Raw genomic sequence first — 18542 nt, 5'->3', positions numbered from 1 at the left:
TCAATTCTTATTTTTTAGCACATATCATTTTTCTAGCCTAGACTCTGAATATCACTTCCCCATCCTACAGTTTGACTCCTCAGGTTTCATGCATTCATCTCTCTGGGTTTGTTCCCTTCCCTGTTATTTTCTCCTCCTAGTTTTGCTTTTGCAGGACTCTTACTTCTAAGCAGCTTTCTCTTCCAGAGTTCCCGGGCAGCAAACAGCAAATGTCAGTTGGGCTGCTCAACACCCTCATCTCCCACAGACTGAAGGACTCACGTCTGTGATTTCAGAGTAATCCCACTTTGGCCCAGCCATTAAATTTTACAGAGGTTTTAGCCAATGAAGTCTAGGTCTTCCTAGAGCAAAACCAGGAGTTTTCGAGCTTTACTATTTTCCACAAGCAATTAAATCTTCCGAGGAAGGGGAGAAACTCGTTCCTCAGACAAGAATCAATCTATTCTGTTTCAAGGGCCCTATCCTGAAGCATCAGTATATTAAGTTTTCCACTGCGTTTGACAGTTATCTTTTGCCCCCCAGCTCAGCTCTCTGACCTTGCTGAAACCTTCAAAAATTTCTACTCAAAAGACTGGCAGACATCACACAGGGAGTTTAAAGCCCAGCAAAAGGTGTAAGTAACAATGACCAATGTCATATATCAAGAAATGCTGACTTTAAATAGATTATTAGGATAAAAGAAGAGTATTCATCATTTATCACATTGTTAAACTACCATTTCAACTATCTACTTTAAAACTTTACCCAAGAAAGCTCCTCTCTAGTTTTTTTTTAGCAATTTAACATTTCTACACGTTAAAATTTCCATTGCCTTTCTAAGGAAAATGCTGTTACCTCCAAATTGTTTTCACTTTGCTGTAGTTGTTGAAACTGGTTGCTTTTGTTTGAAAACCTTTCCCCACACCACCATGGACAGAGAGCCGCATCTGCTGTCAAATATGCTTTTACTATATTGGTTCACTTTATTTTAGGAAAATACTACAGAAAAAGAGTTCCTTGCTCCATGAATTTAGTTCCTTGTTCTGATAGGCATCTCATGATCTTTATGAAAACTTCTTCATAAATCTCAGACTCTAACACAGTAAGATATGGTTTGAAATAAAATACCTTCAGTTGGGAGACTATTCTATTGATTAGAAACTCTAATTTCTACAGTAAATTTATACACAGCCAACATGGTTATTTCCTCTCCTATCAGCACTGCCTCATTCCAAGTAATTCTTTCCATGTGATTATCCCCACACATTTATACAGTACTTACTCTATCCATTTCATTTTACCATAGAAGTCAAGCTTCCAAATAATGACATAATACAAGTCAAAAAAGGTTGACACTACATTTTGTTTCTTAAAAACAAAATTGATCTTATTTACAGCTTAGCTATAAAGACAGCTATATAAGCACAGCTGAGGCAAAGGGACCCTTAATCAGTCACACTTCCTTACAGTATCAGTCTCCTCGATAAATTCCTAATACCTTTTTCTAATTTTCTTTTACTAATATACACAGAAATACCCCTTCCTACAAAAGCACTTTAAGAACTTGATTAACACTGACGTCAAAAACATAATCCTGCAATTCCCTGGATTAATTTTTCCCCCTTAAAAAAAAACCAACAAAAAAAAGTACACTACCCTGTCACTGCCTAATTAGCTAGTTGCTCCACTTCCCAGTCAATCTGGACTCAGATTCCAACTTAATTTCCATTTCCATACTTCTACATCTTTTCCTGCAGGCAACTCGAATTACTTCTGTAAAACATGGCACACGGTGAAGTTTTTAGACAAACCTAGACTTTTAATGTTTCCCATTCCCACTCCTGGAAACACATCTGATGAACTTTGTGCTCCTTACTCCAATACCCTTTGCAAGGTCTAACTCAGCTTGATAGTTTCTGTGTGCAAGCTCCTGACTCCAGTCCTGAGGCACTGAAAACTTAGTTGTGATGATGAATACAATCATTCTTTCATGAGTTCAAGTGTATCTTAATGATGGCTCTGCAGAACACACATATGCTTAACTGTGGTTTAAAAAGAAGTAATTATAATGGTTACAGCCTTTAGAAGTAGCCTAAGTTTTGAAAGACATATACAGAAATACTGGTGGCAATTCTGGAGAAAAAATGAGTTTCATTCAATTAGGTACAACATCACCACAGGCAATCAAAAGCACTCCCTTGGCTTTTGTTTTTTAACAATTATCATCTGGATTCCTCACAGATGTTTAAGTAATATTGTAAACCATACTGTAGCTTATTGCTACTGACTAGTCCTTTAACTGAAGAATAATCCCTTTCAAGTTTTAAAATAAAAATCTAACTTAACTAGATTTCACACATCATGCATGTGGAATTTGTATTCCACAGCATAAAGCCAAACAAGGAGGCAGCAAGAATGTGCTCTAAAACAATTACATATTTTTCATTCCCACATATTATTTAACAAAATATTTTTATCATCATTTTACTCTGTAAAATTCCAATAAGCAAATGAAGATGGTTGTATACGGTTAGACTATATGATAAAAGCTCATTTTAACCCCAACAAAGGAGCACAGGGAGACAGTGACAAGTGGGGGAACACAAATAATACCTTGCCCATCTTCTCCCAAGTCCACAACAGGAGTAATGAGCCCATTAGAGAACTCTCTCTACAAACCCCAAGGACCACAGGGCTTCAGAATGACAGGCAGAAACACAAATTAGGGACTTGGAAGGAAGGGAGGCTTCATCCAGACTCTTCCCAGGGCTATCACAGGAGAGCCTCAGTCACACTGTCCAGGTGTTAAACCCATCATGTGAGTGCCCAGGGGTGTGGGACACATTATGGGATGTAGGGGAAGGGCATTTGGGGATTGCACAGGACTTGCTATGGAATGTTTACAGGAGGAGCGAAAGGCAGGAACAGAGATGGATTCACATGATTTAGGGAGGAACGAGCATGAGAAAATAGAGAAGTGGATAAAAAGGGCCAGTTGCATGCAAATATTTTGGTGGTTGAGTCACTTGCCTGGTCATTCACTGCCTCTGATCAGTATAGTCTGTCCCATCTGCTTATTAAATCCCTTCTAGCTCTCTTCTGGGTGAGTGGCTCTGTTCATTCTGCATGTGTGCACAGGGGGCTGAGCACAGCAACTGGGGTGGGACTGCCAGCCACCAGAGAGACTGGGGCAAGTGGTTGCAAGGGTCAGCCTGGGCTGTGTCATGGGAACATGTGTCTGCAGTGCAGCACCTGGAGCGGGTGGAGGAGCACATTCACCTGTGTGCATGTGTACTGGGAATATGTGTTCAGCCTGGCTGCTGGGTGGACCTGGGGCATGGAGCTCTGGCAGTCTCACCCTCTCAGGCTGCAGAACTGGCCTGATATTTTCCTCTAGCACAAGGGAAGAAAAGGTTTTTGAAATTTTAAACACAGCAGATGTTTAAAACAATATTTTCTTTTCCCATTTCACACATAGTAATCATCATCCTTCATTCCGTATCTCTGTTCTGTTTCTTTTTCCATTACTTTTCCACTCAGATCATTTCACCCACTTCTATCAATCTTCTCTTATCATAGATATTTTCTCTCCTCCTTTTCACTTCCACCCTACACCATCTCAGATTTTAGCAGTTTGTTTTCCTCTAGTCTGCTTAGGCCTTTCTCCATTTTCAATAATCTTACCTTTCTCTTGCTCTCCATAAAATTCTTTTTATCGTTTCCTCTTTAAATTTCTCAACCACCCTTTCAGTAGGGATAAAAACTGCCCCTTACACTTTCTGTCACTTCTCATCAGAGTTCTTCCCGCTTGCCAAAATCTGTTCTTTGTAACATCACTCTCTTTCAAAGCAAAACACATGCAACTGAAGCCCTCATCTTACTTAAATAAAACAGGGCTGTTTTAAAACACTGACCAAACAGGGTTTGCACTAAAGTTTTTTCACAGGAGGACAGAATGAAATCAGTACACTATTACTATGAATGCTGTTCAAAAGACTCAAAAAATTTAGAAAAAAGTTACGAAGTGCAAGAGACTGTTCACGTAATAAACTTATCAAGAAAACACTCAAGGGTTATCTGTTTCTTTTCCCTTTCTCCTCTGTGTGTTGTTGGAGAAAAATACAATTTGTGTGACTAATTTCTTAGGCTTTGCTCTACCTTAAGTCACCCACCTTACCAACTTCAACATAACCATATAAAATTGCAAAGTTGAGTTCTTCACTCTAGCAAGAGTTTATCAAAGAGCTATTATCTCTTTTAAGCATTTTGCCTTTAATAGACAGGCAGTCCCTTTCTCTCAGCTCCACAGAATACTGCATCCCACCAGCTGTGAAGATCAGCATTTGAGATGGAATTAAATTTGGATTTTTTTGCAGGTATGCCACCTTCCATCCAATACCTCAGACTATCTGTTAGGACTTCAACTAACTTAGGCATTGATTTTACTGTTTGATTTTTAAGAAGGTATTATACAAACAAGGAAAGTTCATAGTAAACATCGGCAGCTGCGGCACCGGCAGCTACAAAACATTCACTGCTACAAAACATTTTCAATCCTGTAGAGTTATGTTTACTAGCTTTATGGAAACATCTGACTTCACAAAAACCCACACTCATCAGCTGACTCTTTAAGGCTGTTTACCCACAAATAAAGCTAGCACAGAGAAAGACAATTTGATACCATCACTACATAGAGAAATTTTCTACATGGCACTGAAATTATTACTCAGTCCCATTAGCTGATGTGTACTTGGCAGAAAGATTTTAAATAGAAGAGATCATACCCCTGTGAGGAGATAGCAGACATCTTTTGAAGGGGGCTGGCACTCAGAAACCATGCTTTATGTTTCTCTCCAAAGAAGCAGCACAGACCCTCTGAGCCTGAAGCAGCAATGATGTAACGTAGCACATTATCCACCACAGGCCAGGAAGGAATGTGCCTGCATTCATAAATTACGCAGCAAGGACTGGTCACACAGCCTGATGCCAGTTTCATATACTGGAAATGCTGAAGTAGAAGGTGTTCCCTTGGGAACCATAGTCATCCCTTTCTTATGACAGCCAAGGAAGCATGATTAGATTTGTGCTAGCATATGGGACTTTCACTCTGAAGCCTATTTCTGAGGAAGGGTTTTTCCTTAGTCCAGTTGATGGCATCAAGGTCCTTGAAACAAGAGCAACAGAGAGCTCACTGCAACTGCCTCTGCACTGAGCCAACCCTGAATATCAGAGATCTGGAGTTCACACCATGTCCTTCTGCTACAGAAAGAGCTTCTAGCTGGTGGTTTCCAGCAATACACAAGGATTAATGCTGCAGTCCATATTATTCTCCCAGTCTCCTTTCATCACACTTAAGTCCTACAATGTCTTACAGCGGACATGGGCTTCTCCTTAAAACTGTGAAAGAGAATCATAGAATATCCTGAGTTGGAAGGGACCCATAAGGATCATCAAGCCCAACTCTTAGCCCTGCACAGGACTATCCCCAAGAGTTACACCATGTGCCTGAGAGTATTGTCCAAACACTCCTTGAACTCTGGCAGGTTTGGTGTTGTGACCACTTCCCTGTGGAGCCTGTTCCAGTGCCCACCCACCCTAAGGATGAAAAACCTTTTCCTAATATATAACCTAAACCTCCTCTGACATAACTTCAAGTCATTCCCGTGAGTTCTGTCACTGGTCACCACAGAGAAGAGATCAGTGCCTGAACTTCCTTTTGCCTCCTCTAATCAGGAAGTTTTAGACAGCATGGAACACATGCACACCCTTGTCCTGTCTGAAGACAGCTCCAAAAGTTCACTTCTCCACTGGCCAGAAATCTTATGTTAGTTCTTATTTTATTACTACTTTATCTCATGCCAAAATTTTGTCCCTGTAATACATACCTAACTTGGCTCATGTTACATCAATTTCACTTCTGAAGCAATGTATTAGTAATTGGCTTCCTCTTCAAACTTTCCTCCATGCTAAGTCCCTTTCTTCCATAACATGATTGGCACTTTTTTTTTCTTCTGGAAAAGACTCCAGAGAAGATGACCTTGAGGAAAGGAGGGAGAACCCTATCTCCCATAAGACCCACAGTCATTGAGCCATCATAATGTAAGCTACACTCTATGGAGGCCAAGGAACTGCCCCCTCAACTGCAAAGATGGACTTCCCTTACAGTACTTTTGTTTGGAATCTCTTCTCTGCTTTAGACAGCTAATGGGCAGAAACTGGAAAACGGAGATTAGTACGCTGCTGACCTCAAACACATTTTCACTCAGTGATGCAGCATAACCAAAACAACTTTGGCGTGCACAGTTGCCCCCTACATCTCCTCAGTGGGAGACCTAACCATACAATGCCATGATTACATTTCCAAAAGTTCCTGCAGAACCATGGTGCCATTTCCTTTCCCCAGAGTGTCTCCTCTACAGCTGTGTAACACAACATGAAGTAAAAAACATAACACAATATGAGGGAGCAGTTAATTGTAGTACTTATAAAGGTATTAAAAAAGAATAGAGAAAGTATTCCTATGAGAAGAATAGAAAGCCTTACACGGAAATCAGTCAATGACCACTACCTTATTTAAAGAACTTAATTTGCAATAGAGATAAACAGAAAAGGAAGAATGTTGTTCTGAATTGCAAATGAAACAAGCTTCTGGTTTTAGATTGTCAAACTCCCCTGTAGACGTACTTAAACTGTTCAGTGTTATGAAGTATTTTGTACCCCACGTTTTCCACCATGTCCCACGTTGCCCACTATTTTAATACAGTCAAATTTAACACACCCTTTTTGCAGAAATCATGTTTGACATCTAATTTTGTCTACCTGAAAGTCAATTTGGAGGTACAAATAGACCAAACCTTGATTTCAGTTGCTGGTGGGCAATTGTAGAAACATTCCCAGTACACTGTACCCTTCTTAATCTTCCAGACTTAAGTTACATATTTTATTCTACTTATGTCTGAGAGTTTGGACTACTGTGAAATAAAGACAACTTGAGGTCATGCAGCTTGCCTTTGCAAAAATGCATGCAATGACTAAGATGAAGTTTTAACAATTGTTTCACGCTTTATCAAATTATCAAGCTATTACTTCACAAAATCACAGAATAGTTAAGATTGAAAGGGACCTCAAGAGATCATCTAGTCCAACCCCCCTGCCAAGGCAGGGTCACCTAGAGCAGGTTTACATAGGAACACATCCAGGTGGGTTTTGAATGTCTCCAGAGATGGAGACCACAACCTCCCTAGGCAGCCTGTTCCAGTGCTCTGCCACCCTCAATGCAAAGAAGTTCTTCCTCACGTTGAGGTAGAACTTCCTGTGTTTTAGTTAATGGCCATTACTCCTCGTCCTGTCACTGAGCACCACTGAAAAGAGTCTGGCACCATCCTCTTGGCACCTGCCTTTGAGATCTTTATATGTATTGATGAGATCCCTTCTCAGTCTTCTCTAAACAGGCCCAGCTCACACAGCCTCTCCTCATAAGAGAGATGCTCCAGACCACTAATCATTTTGGTGGCCCTCTGCTGGACCTTCTCCAGAGGGGAGGATAACCTCCCTCAACCTGCTGGCCACACTCTTCCTGATGCACTCCAGGATACCACTGGCCCTCCCGGCCACAAGGACATGCTGCCAGCTCATGGTCAACTTGTCATCCATCAAGACCCTCAGGTCTTTCTCCTCAGAGCTGCTCTCTAGCCCCCAACCTGTACTGGTTCCTGGGGTTATTCCTCCCCAGGTGCAGGACCCTGCATTTGCCTTTGCTGAACTTCATTATGTTTCTCTCTGCCCAACTCTCCAGCCTATCAAAGTCCTGCTGAAGTAGTGCAGCCATCAGGTGTATCAGCCACTACCTCCAGTTTCATAACATCAGAAAACCCTTTGTCCAGGTCATTGATAAATAAGTTGAGTAAGACTGGACCAAGAATAGATCCCTGGGGAACACCACTGACTACAGGCCTCTAATTGGATTCTATTCCACTGATCAGGACCTCCTGCCATTCAGCCAGTTCTTCATCAACCCACATTTCCTGAGCTTACCTATGAAAATGCTGTGGGAGACAGTGTCAAAAGTCTTGCTGAAGCCCAGGTAGACAACATCTGCTGCTCTCCCCCTGTCAACCCATCCTGCCATGCCATCATAGAAGGCTATTAGATTGGTCAAGCATGATTCCCCCTTGGTGAATCCATGCTGACTACACTCCTGATAACCTTCTTTTCTTTTACGTGCCTGATGATGACCTCCAGAATGATCTGTTTCATCTGCTTTCCAGGGATGGAGGTGACTGGCCGGTAGTTTCCTGGGTCCTCCTTGCCCTTTTTGAAGGTGGGAGTAACTCTGGCTTTCCTCCAGTCATGAGGTACCTTTCCTGCTCTCCATGGTTTTTCAAAGATGATAGAGTGTGACTTATTGGTTTTAAGTCTGCCTAGACAATATCTAACCCAACCCTTTACAACTGGGAGGAAAGTCCTTCTTTCTCCAGCCTTCCTCTCTTACCTCCAAGGTCTGGGATTCCTGAGGGCTGGCCTCAGTAGTAAAGACTTAGGTAAAAGAGTCATTCAGTAGTTCCATCTTCTCTGTGTCTTCTCTCACCAGGACACCCAACTGATTCAGCAACATCTCCACATTTTCCCTAATCTTCCTTTTGCTGCTGATATACTTGTAAAAGCCCTTCTTTTGTCCCTGATATCCTTTGCCAGACTCAATTCCAAGTGGGCCTTGGCTTTCCTCATTGCATCCCTGCATACTCTGACGATGTTCCTATAGTCCTCCCATGTGGCCTGCCCCTTTTTCCACATCCCATAAATTTTTCTTCTGTTTGAGATTTGCTAGAAGCTCTCTGCTCATCCATGCAGGTCTCCTGCTCCCTTTGCTTGATTTCTTGCTCACAGGGATATAATGGTCTTGAGCTTGGAGGAAGTGATGCTTGAATATCGACCTGCTCTCTTGGACCCCTTTCTTTTCTAGAGCCCCAGTCCAAGGGATTCCTCTAAGTAGGTCTTTAAATAGGTTGAAGTTAGCTCTCTGGAAGTTCAGATGGATGGCCCCAGACCCTCCCCAAGTAAGAAAATTCTCAAGATTGCATACAGCTAACCTACACTGACACCACTTTTCCTACCATGCCATGCAATATATCAAGAAAAGCTTACATAGAACAAAACTGCACTTCTATTTTATCCTATCTTCCAACTTCCAGTAACAGCTGCATCTAGCTCCAGTTTCTTTGCTCTTCTTTCTTTGTTCGTTTCTTATATAGGGTGGGTGGGTGCATATTCACAGAACACTTCTGCTGATTCAGAAAGAACCATTGCCTCTAACCACCTGCTCAGTGCTGCCTGTGCAGACAGACACACTGAGCATGCAATACATACAGCTACCCCACTCCAAAACATAGAGTTCAGCCAAGCTAGTATGGGATAGAAGCTAACAAGCTAAGGTTTTATGTTGTGCTGTACTTTCCACCACTGTCATAAAGTAGGCATGCTCACATGTCATAGGGACAAGCATAGATGGGTCAATTCTGGAAGACATTCTTGTGAAGAAATCTGGTAACAGACAAGTAAAATTAGTGGGATAAAAACCAGGCAGGAACATTAAAACTCTTCCTACACACGAGGTACTAGAAATGCTTTCAACACCTTGAAAGTCACATTCCTCATACAAAAACATTCATTTTGTAAGATTATAAAAGAACTATAAATATAGTATCATTTTCACTGTAAAATAAGAAACTTTGTTTTTCAATAATCACGTAGTCTGATATTAACTTTATACCCATCCACAGCTCAGCAGTGCCAAGGCCTCTCACAATACACTCATTATTAAGATCTATCTTGTACACCTGTCCTAAACCCAACAGGATAGCACTGTGGCAGTACAATCACTCAAAGCACCTTTAATGACTCTGTATCCCAAAAATCATTCCATAGAAGGCAAGTTACAAGCAGTATTGAAATACCCAAGGGAGCTGTGAAACGACACTGAATAATGCAATATTATCAAAATCCCTACTACTTTCAAATTGTAGAACTCTAATTAATGAGATTTAAGTTTCAGCATATGCCTAGTTGCCAGTGAAACTGGGGAAAGAAAAAGGCATTGAGCCATCAAAATGGATACACAAAACCAGGTAAAGTTATTTTACCATTTCAGATTGCTTTAACTGCATCATAAAGTCTACTTTTTAAACAGGTGTTTATTTCTCTTTCCTGAAGAATCTGATATAAACTGCTGTATTATCACACACCTTCCTGGAACAAAATCCCCTTTTCATTTACCAATGAATTGGAAAAATACTATCCAGCAGAAGAGATATCCTTTTGTCTGGCCTGTGATCATTCTCTTCACTTTAAAGGAATGCACCTCATTAACCCTGGTAATTAACAAGGTTATTCTCATCATATTAAAGGTTTAAGTTCCTCTATTAAGTCATTATTTGAACTTGCACTGCTATTAAGATGACGAGGCTATTCTGCATTTAATTTCACATAACAAGATGTTCCTCTTTAAAGATCCTAATTTTTTTTCAAGTCAAAGCATATAATTTTATTGTCTTGTATGCTACGTAGAATCATACAATGATTTAGGTTGGAAGGGACATGGACCATCTAGTTCCAACCCCCATGACACAGGCAGGGACACAATTAGCAAATCTACCTGATTAAGGAATGTATAATATACTTACAAAAACCCCAAACAAAATCAAAATTGAAAACCTAAGAAGGGGTAAGGCAGTAATGCAAACAGCAAAAACATTAAAGAGGCATCTGGCAGCAGCATGGCTGTGGCAGCAGGAACTAGAGAGAACTGAAAAGGAGAAAAGGACCAAAACTATAAGGAGATGTAGTCTTGGGAAAAGACTACTAGTAGATGTATCAACTCCTAGCTGGACCATTTCAATAAGACTCCACAGACTACAGAGAAATTTCCAATTCCCATGCTTCCCAAACTTCCAATTCCCATTATGTCCCTGACTACAGCAGGGGGGTTGGAACTAGATGATCTTTAAGATCCCTTCCAGCCCAAACCAATCTATGATTCCATGCCCTTTGCAATGGAAGTGTATAATACATATTTGGGGCATTTTCCTCTTAGATCATATGTGAGGTTTCCCAGGACTGTTTAGCTAATAAAGTCTTCTAAATATCTAATAAATGCTTTAGTTTTTGCACATAGGTGTTCCTAGTACATGAACTTGCTTTCTTCACAAGATAAAAGCCAGTTGCCTAAGTCAGACAGCTATTCTGAGGATATTAAAAATTGCAGCAGTCACATATAGAAATCCCACATCAAATATAAAAATACAGAAGACGGTTTATCTCATTATCCATGCTGACATCATATTAGTTGATGTGTGCGGTAGTTTTAACAAACATACAGGAAAACTAGTCACAATTACTTAGATTTGACTATGCAGGTTTTATTGGCAGCACACCTAACACCAGAGAATTCAAGCACCTTAAATGCAAATATCTAGCAACATCAAATTAACACTAAGGGTTTTGCAAACAAGCTTTCTTTGCACAGAATTCAGTCCTTGTGAAATAACAATAATAATATCCTTTAAATGTCAGATAAATCAAGAGAACTTTCTGTTATAACATAAGGATTATTACAGTGCTGCCTGGATCAAACATTAAAAGGAAACAAGTTCATAGAGTTAAGGTCAAGGTCAGCTGCCAGCCTATAGGAGAGTTTCAAGAACTGCTGGTTTGTCCCATCCATGCACCTTAAAAGGGTGTCATTCATTTCATGTGCATTTCCACATGGAAAATTTTCATTTTTTTTGTATTTTAAAGCACCCACTGCTAAATCTTGTCACAAGTACTTAGCAATGTGAGAAAAATATTAAACTATTCCCATAAAGAGTGTCAAGAGTGCTGTGAAATATTCAGAATAAAGACACTATGCAAGTCTAATCAGCATAATAACTCCCTTGGGAATTATCAATTTGCAAATCTCTCAAACCCCTAAAAAGGGTAAAGAAGTTGTTGAAAATAGAGTAGGGTACCCACAAATGAGCCACATATTCCTTCTTTTTTTTTAAAGTCTATTGCAAGTAACTGTTCTTCAGCAGAACAAACTATGCACATTGCACATGAGATTAATACAGGACATAATGGAGAGCAATATTTAACCATCATGACAACTTTATGTAAGTTTGCATGAGACTTTTGGTCAGTAATATTAGGTACTAGCAGAGTTTTTACCATTATAGGAACTGCCATCACTGCCTCCAACACACCCTTGTATGCGGTTTGAACATTGGGAAATTCACCTGAGTTCTCATAGGTTCCACTGCTATCTTTGTTATTTAACACATTTCAGTTTTACTTTTTAAATTGTCCTTTTCCCGTTGAAACCAATACCCAGTGAACAGCAAACCTGTGAGTTTCATTGCCATTAATTAGTTTCCTTCCTCTCTCAAACACAATATACACACAGCATGCATCTCCTCACACCCCACACCCAGGAGACTTAGGGACAGAACCCCAAACAGAAGGGTTTGTTTTTCAACAAGAAGTTTAAAGAGCTTAAAACTACTAATTTTTTTCCTTTCCTTTTTTTTAAACAAACACTGAAAATAACCAGAGTGGCACTGGCATTGCTTTAATCAGTTTAAACTTGAAGACAGGAACTCTAATTAAAATCGGGAACTCTAGCTGTAAGAAACAGCTAATTAGTTCCCAACTTTTTAATGAAGTGCTGTGGTGGAGTACATATTAGCTGTTCAGTATTAAAAAGGAAATGTTCTGCAAGATAAGCTCATTCTCTGAAGTAGTACATCAGTTTGTCTATTTATTTCAATCCATGCCCTGTCACAGGGATTTAAGAAAACACACTACAATAACTATCAGATTTACAGATCTCCAGTAAGATAATTGAACTTGGCAGTATTTCAAAGAGAGAAGGAGAAATACAAGGCAGTTCATTACCTTTCTGTTAGGCAATGAAGACAACTGAAATCACATTACAGTATAAGGTTGCGTTTCCCTCCTTTCAATTCGTTCTTGGCCACAACTTGCAAACACAAGGAAAAAGAAGACAGGGAAGAAGCGAGAGAAGGCATTTTATGCTTGTGTTCCCAAGCAGTCTGGGCAAAATATAAGCGATAGAGGAAAAGTGAGAACTGCCAGATAAAGAGAAACCTTGGTCAGTGAGTCTCCGCAAGACATGCTGACAGCACTAAGAACCTGAACAACTTCGTCCACATTTTCACAGCTTTTAGTGTCCCCTTTTGTAAGGCTGGTACTTCTATCCCCCCCTCCCACATACAGAGCATCAACTAAAAAAGAAATCACTTAAAAATTGATTACAAAGGCCAGGTTCTCCCGCGTTCCCACGCCAGGATTTTCAAAACCGCGTTCCCTCTAGCCGCGACGTGCCACACTTACTCAGAAAGCCCTGATCATTAAAGCGGCATTTACGGTGGTGTCAAGCGGAGGAGGGTGTGAAATCGCCCCCGAGGGGCCGGAGTAGCCAGGGCCGCTGCTGCCCAAGCGCCGGCCCGACGGAGCGGCCAAACCAGCCCAGGATCTGCCGGGAACCCTTGCCCTGTGCCTCCCGCACCCGGCACCGCCCGGAGGGACCAGGGGCAGCAGCAGGAGCCCGCGCGGGTGCCCTGATGCGCTTCTCCCAAAAAAAGACCTCAAAACCACAACAAAACAAAAAAATACCAACAAACCAACCAACCAAGCCCTACCCATACTCCCCCTACCCCAAAAAAAAAAAAAAAAAAAGGCAGCACTCGTACCCGGGACCCAGCAGGTGCCCCGCCGCCACCGGTCCGGGCCGAGCCGCGCCGCCCCCCGCGCACTCACCAGCGGCGGGACGAGGTGCCGCGGAGAGCCCGCTGCCGGGGCGGCGGGGCAGACTCCCGCCGAGATGCTCCCTACGCCCCATCCCGTCTCCCGCCCAGCACGATACTGCCACTGCCACCACCCCCGCCCCGCCGCCCGCACCGCCCCCCGCACCGCCCCATGATGTCACCCCTCCGGGCCGCCCCGCCCCGCCTCCGCCGGCAGCGGGGCCGCGGCATGCGGAGACCCCCGGGTACTGCGGGAGGAGCCGCCCCTGCGCCCTCCCGCTGCCCCCAGCCTTGCCGTGTCCGGAGGGGCGGCTGTGCCCGCGGCGGCCGCTCGAATGGAAACGACTACGTGGGAAAAAGCCGTGTGGTCAGAGCTTTCACGCCAGGGGATTCGCCCCCTTTCCTTCTCTCCCCCTGTTTCTGCTTTTCCCGTGAAATAGCCTTAAAAATCAATATGTTACAAGTATAGAAATCGCACGTGGAACCCCTGGGCGAGGAGAGGCAAAGAAGTTGTTTGCAGGTTTATTTCCCTTCGCATTAAAAACTGGAGTGGTCGCCTGGATTCTCCCCCTCCCCTCAGAGAGCTGTGCAGAAATGGCATCTCTAAGCCTTTAGTTCAGCACGGAGAAGATTGGGGGGAGACACGACACGGGTGGGGAACGACAGGGGCACAGGACAACATACATCTCATCATTCTCATGTCGTGTTTGAAAATAAGTTTGAACGGCTTAGATACCTTAACAAGCTAACGTCCTGAGGCAGCGTGCTCAGGTGGCAGGCCAGAGTCCGATTGTCAAAATAAAATGAAACATCTAGCATAGACCCAATTTCCAGAACCAAGATACATCTGCTATTTACCTGTCTTGATAAAGGCTTCATCACCAGAACAAACCATTCCAGACTGATTTAAACTATGCCTCTGTGGTCTTATAAGACAGAAAGAATAGAAGAGGACATAGAGACTTTTTTTTTTTTACTAATTGTGCTTGATTGGCATGTCTGGAAATTAAATAAAACATTGGTCTGGGCTGCACTGTGGAAGGAGTGGTAGTACAAGCCTTGGGCTTCTCCAGAGGGGTCCATTACAAAGACTGAAGACTGTCAAATCTTGCTATAAGGGCAATGTGTGCAAGCATCACCTTCATCATGATTAAAACATTAAGCAGACATCTCTGTATTATGGAGCTCACTCAAGCAGATTAAACTATTATTTCTCATGTTTTTCTGGGTCATGGTATATGACCTGAAGATCAAAATGTGAGAGGTTCTCTAAAGCTCTATCTGCTTGTTATGTATTTCTTCTTCTTTTCTGATAAATAATTAAAAGGAAATAAAGCTGTTCAAAATTCTTCTCTCACCTTCTGTCACTAGTTTAAAAATTCTTTTAATTTTCAGCTATATGCAGTTATGTTTTCACTTATATTCGCAATTTTTATCTTACCTTATTCATCTTTTTTTCTTAGTGAGATTTCACCTATTCAGGTTTGTAATAGCAATTTTTATACCCTGAAAATAAAATAAAAAATGGAGCTACATCAGCCTCAAATATTGCTGCTTTGTTTCACCATTTTAAGACACTGGCATGGCTACTCACCATATCAAAATACATTCCTTTCTCTCTTCCAAAGGAAGTATTTGGGTGTTAAATTGTTTCCCATTATCTGCAGAACGATTTTGCATAAAACTGGATCAGTAAGACCACACATGCAGGTATGAGAACTCTCCTTCCAAAAAGTCTTCCACCCACCTGGGATCCTGAAGCCCCAGGCAGAGGCAGTAGTATCAAGCCTTTGCTCATTGTACTGCATAAGTGGACTAATCACTAGGGTCTAGTAAAGGCTACTGATCTCATGAGTCCAGTGCTGTTTCATTTCAGTAAGACACAGGCAATGATTTCATTAGGTGGAACACAAAATTTAAATGACAAAAATACCTCAGTCGCACACAGGTGATTGATATTAAGTGAATAATGAGGCCACTACCAACATAAAGCAAGAGGCAGGCTGACATTTGAACGGTATTATTTAACTGGAAAAAAAGATGTATACTGGAGAGGAGATGCATAGCAAGCAATTAATTCAGAGAAGTTAATATAAAAAAATGAGCTCAGTTTGCCATTGCAGAGCAATTTCTTCACAGTGAATTCCTCAGGAGAGCAGAGCATCAGTCTGTCGATGGGAAAGGCACATTATAATTGCTGCTACTGTATCAGTTAACACTGGTGGAAATACTGGTTTAAAGGGAGCTGCAGCTTTCTCTAGCTAGTTTTTTGGATTCCTTCATACCTTGACCCCAGTAACAATCCTGTAACTACAGCTGCTGTGATTCCATGTGACTAAGACAACCAAGAACCACACACCAGAGCAATTTATTATGACCAAACAGGTGTCTGAGTTCTTTGCTTACCATACCTGGAATTTTTTTCTTTGGAAATATTAAACATTCGGTATATTTTTCAGCCAGTATATTTAGATTTCTAGAGAGATACTAAAGTTGAGGATGAGTTTGTGCTTTATGAGTTCAGAACCATAGCCTTTAAATACAAGAGTAAACTTTTCTGGGTTAATCCTTCCAAGTGTCAGAAATTAATATGATTTTTACAAACCTTTCCTAAACCTATGTGTTCTAGAGCAACAAACTTCTACTGCTACAGGTCACAAAAATCCTGTGTTAAATTCTCAATTAAAAAACCAACCAACCAAAAAAAAAAAACCAAAACCACATTTAACGTGGTGAACATGGCAAGCAAAAGAGAAGAAACAAAGAATCATGCTATGCACATTATTTAAGGCAAAGCATAAAATTAGGAAGGGGATTAAGGTAGGAAAAGTTACAAAAAGTACTTAATTATAATTTTTTAATAAAATTCAAATTTACATAAGAATATTACGTTAGTTTTCCCAAAGATATTAATAAATTTGAGTCAGGTCCTGCAGGCTTGATCCATGAAATTAAAGACTCTTCTACTAAGAAATAAGAAACTTTATGATATGAGCCATTGCCGCACTCACGGGATGTGGTGCACTGCCAGTTCAAACTTCGGTAAGATGTGCTGACCAAAAGTGACTCTTTCTTTCAAGTATTCCCAAACCTCACAGTATTAGCATTAATGAATATATAGCTGATGTGGTGAGCAAGATCAATTTACTTATCAGGCTGCCAACAACTCTGGATATTTTAGAAAATAATGTGTACAGCCCCTTCTCCAGCTGTCACCAATCACGAGTGCCCTCACAAGAGTAGCCAAACTCAGATCAGTCTGGGGGAGGGAAAATAGAGGGAAACTCTGCAGCAGAAATGTGATAACACTAACTCAAACCAGCTAAAAAACACATAAGAATAAAGCAGTTACTCCACAAGCAAAGATTTACAATGTTCTTGATGTCCATTTTTTCAGTAAGTTGAAAATAGGTACCTTAGTAACCAAACCTACTTTACAGTAGAACGTCTCAAAATGGGAAGGACTAAGCTTGTGCTTTTTCAGAGCTGACCACACTCTGGTAGTTAGGCTAAAATGAGAAACAGCTTTTAATCTCTTCAAGCAGAAAAAAGAATTGAAGTCTAACATTTAGACTGGACAAGCATGTTAGCCACAGAGATAACAGATAAAAAGAGAAGAAAAAGTCTTCCTGTCATTGAATGAATCTCCAACAATTTTGCAACAATATCATCATTTTCATTACATTTCAATTTGTGCTTTTAGAAAAATAAAGCCTCATTTCCATTGGGGATTTTCAGGATAAAATAAAAGATGCTTCATTTGTTCATATTTAAGTCCTCATTGGACTTTGAATAGAAGCTAGCCATGGTGAAACACTGCTAGAAATGCATATCCCCAAGACCAGGTAAAATGTGTTTGTTAAACCAAAAACTTCAAACCTAGAAGCCAGCTGCTTACTCCAGCTTTACTGGAGTGCTTACCTAGCCTGCTGTTTGCCATGTTGCTATGTTTCATATGTATGTTATGCTTCATATATAGTCAGAAGAAGAAGGAGGTAAGAGAGAAGACAGAAAGGTAGAGTTCTTTCACATAACAAAGAATGACTGTAAAGGTATAATGAAGGAAGGACAGAAGTTGCCTTCCTTGTTCCTTTTTCCTCCTCTGAGTAAAAAGCTCAAAATTGAAAGTCATTCCAAATTTATGTCACATTTCCTGCTGTACACTCAGAAACAGAAAAGCATACTGCCCATTGCCTGAACTAACCATGCTAACAGGGAATGTCCAACTACTTGGATGATAATATTAAGGCATAACTCTTGTTTCTCACTTTTACCTTGAGTACTCATCATTAATGAGCCAGTTTTACTTTGACAGACAATGCAAGTGAAGTCCCCATATATGTGAACACAGATACTATGCCTGTGAAGGATTGATGGGTTTCTTCATGGTGCTTCTTTGAATGAAGATCTCTCTACGCAAAATGTTTTTAATATGAAGAATTAATTTATTATCCTTTTCATAAATAAACCTTCTAAATTTTATGCGCAGTTATACCTTTTTTCCATTTCATCCTAATACTAGCTCCTTCCTTTCCCTTCTTCTCGAAACAACATAAACCAGTACTTATGTTGACACATGGAATATAAGGATACAGTGAAGTCTTAGTAGCATCTGTTTTTATTAACTTTGTATAACCCAGACATTTGTTTTCTCTCATTCTACAAATGTCTGCTGAGAGCCTAAGGGCCAAAATGCAAACACATTGGTTTGTTGTAAAATAGAGCTCTTCAAACTGAGGACTAGAGGATATCTGGCTGTAA

At 40.9% G+C, this 18542-nt stretch overlaps 1 protein-coding gene across 6 annotated transcripts in view; it reads right to left on the bottom strand.

Moving 5' to 3' along the window:
* MARCHF1 (membrane associated ring-CH-type finger 1) overlaps positions 1–13881 on the bottom strand; it is a 233935-nt gene extending 220054 nt beyond the window's left edge. For 3 of the 6 annotated variants that reach the window (XM_039380518.1, XM_039380519.1, XM_027745752.2), the window contains exon 1: positions 13795–13881. The gene's annotated coding sequence lies outside the window, so the exon portion shown is untranslated. Of the gene's footprint in view, positions 1–12909; positions 12995–13727 lie in introns of all 6 variants that reach the window. The other 3 variants (XM_039380520.1, XM_039380515.1, XM_039380516.1) reach the window with 3 other exon arrangements.
* Between the last annotated feature and the right edge of the window lie 4661 nt (positions 13882–18542).

This window comes from Pipra filicauda, unplaced genomic scaffold (assembly GCF_003945595.2).
Source record: "Pipra filicauda isolate LSUMZ 115617 unplaced genomic scaffold, ASM394559v2 scaffold196_size3971931_pilon, whole genome shotgun sequence".
Classification (NCBI taxonomy): domain Eukaryota; kingdom Metazoa; phylum Chordata; class Aves; order Passeriformes; family Pipridae; genus Pipra; species Pipra filicauda.
The sequence above is the reverse complement of the archived record's forward strand: the minus strand, read 5'-3'. Positions and strand labels throughout refer to the sequence as shown.